This window comes from Bison bison, unplaced genomic scaffold (genome assembly GCF_000754665.1).
Source record: "Bison bison bison isolate TAMUID 2011002044 unplaced genomic scaffold, Bison_UMD1.0 scf7180017864173, whole genome shotgun sequence".
NCBI classification, from domain to species: Eukaryota; Metazoa; Chordata; class Mammalia; order Artiodactyla; family Bovidae; genus Bison; species Bison bison.
Window position 1 is genome coordinate 12218 of NW_011494745.1, and position 1288 is coordinate 13505.

The window sequence follows — 1288 nt, forward strand, 5'->3', positions numbered from 1 at the left end:
CATGTGAAGAGTTGACTCATTGGAAAAGACTCTGATGCTGGGAGGGATTGGGGACAGGAGGAGAAGGGGACAACAGAGAATGAGATGGCTGGACAGGCATCACTGACTCGATGGACATGAGTGAACTCCGGTAGTTGGTGATGGACAGGGAGGCATGGTGTGCTGTGATTCGTGGGGTTGCAAAGAGTCGGACATGACTGAGGAACTGAACTGAACTGAACATTCCATTGTGTATATGTACCACAGCTTTCTTATTCTTTCATCTGCTGATGGACATCTAGGTTGCTTCCATGTCCTGGCTATTGTAAACAGTGCATAGCCAGTTTTAATATTGACAAGGAAAGATAGATAAGTGAGGTCTCGGTGGACAGGAAGGGAGTGTCAGTAGTAGATGTCAGTGGGAGGGTAGAGCATCCCATAACTCAAAAACATAGTGGAGTAGCTCCACATGCTGGTGATTTCCTGGAACTACATCAGAAAGCCCTAGAATGTTATTTTGCCTAGCATTTCAGCCACAAGGAAAGTCATCCAGCACCGGCAGTTTTGATATGAGGAAGAGAAGAAAGAAACGGTAGGTCTTGAGTACAAGCAGGACATGGGAAGAGAAGATGCCAATATAAGGCTGTAGTGACTCATAGAACTCGAAACATTAATGCAGCAGCGCCTTCTCCTGTTGGATTACATCCACCACCTCAACCAGCCATGGAAGCATTGTGTTGCCATGTCATTCAGGGACATGGGGACTCACCCTCACACAGTCAGATATAATATGGGCAAGAGAAAAACAGGAAATGAAGTCTTGTGTGACAGGGACTGATCAGGTAGGCCAGACGCCAATACGAGGTGATAGATACTGTTATCACCAGAACACGTAGTGGAACAGTGCTACCCAGGCTGAATTCCCTGAACTGCAGCAGAAAGCATTTGGGAAGAGGTGTTGCCAAGAATTTCATCAGTGTGGTCATTCACCATGTACAGCTAGTTGTGTTAAGGGCAAAGAAAGGAATAGAAGAGATGCATTGGGGCATAGAAAGGGAGCGAGGGGAGTAGGTATCAGTTGGAACACGTAGAGTCTCACACAACTTGAAAACCTGGTGAAGCAGAGCCAATGCTGGTAGATTACTTGAAGTACAGCAGAAAGCCCTGGGAAAGATGTATTGTCAAGGCATTCAGCAACCGGAAAGTCACCCAAGCACAGCCAGTTTTGTTAAGGGAAAAAGAGTAGAGATCTTGGGGCACAGGAAAGAGGTAGTTTAGTAGATGTCAATGGGAATGTTTAGGACCTTGT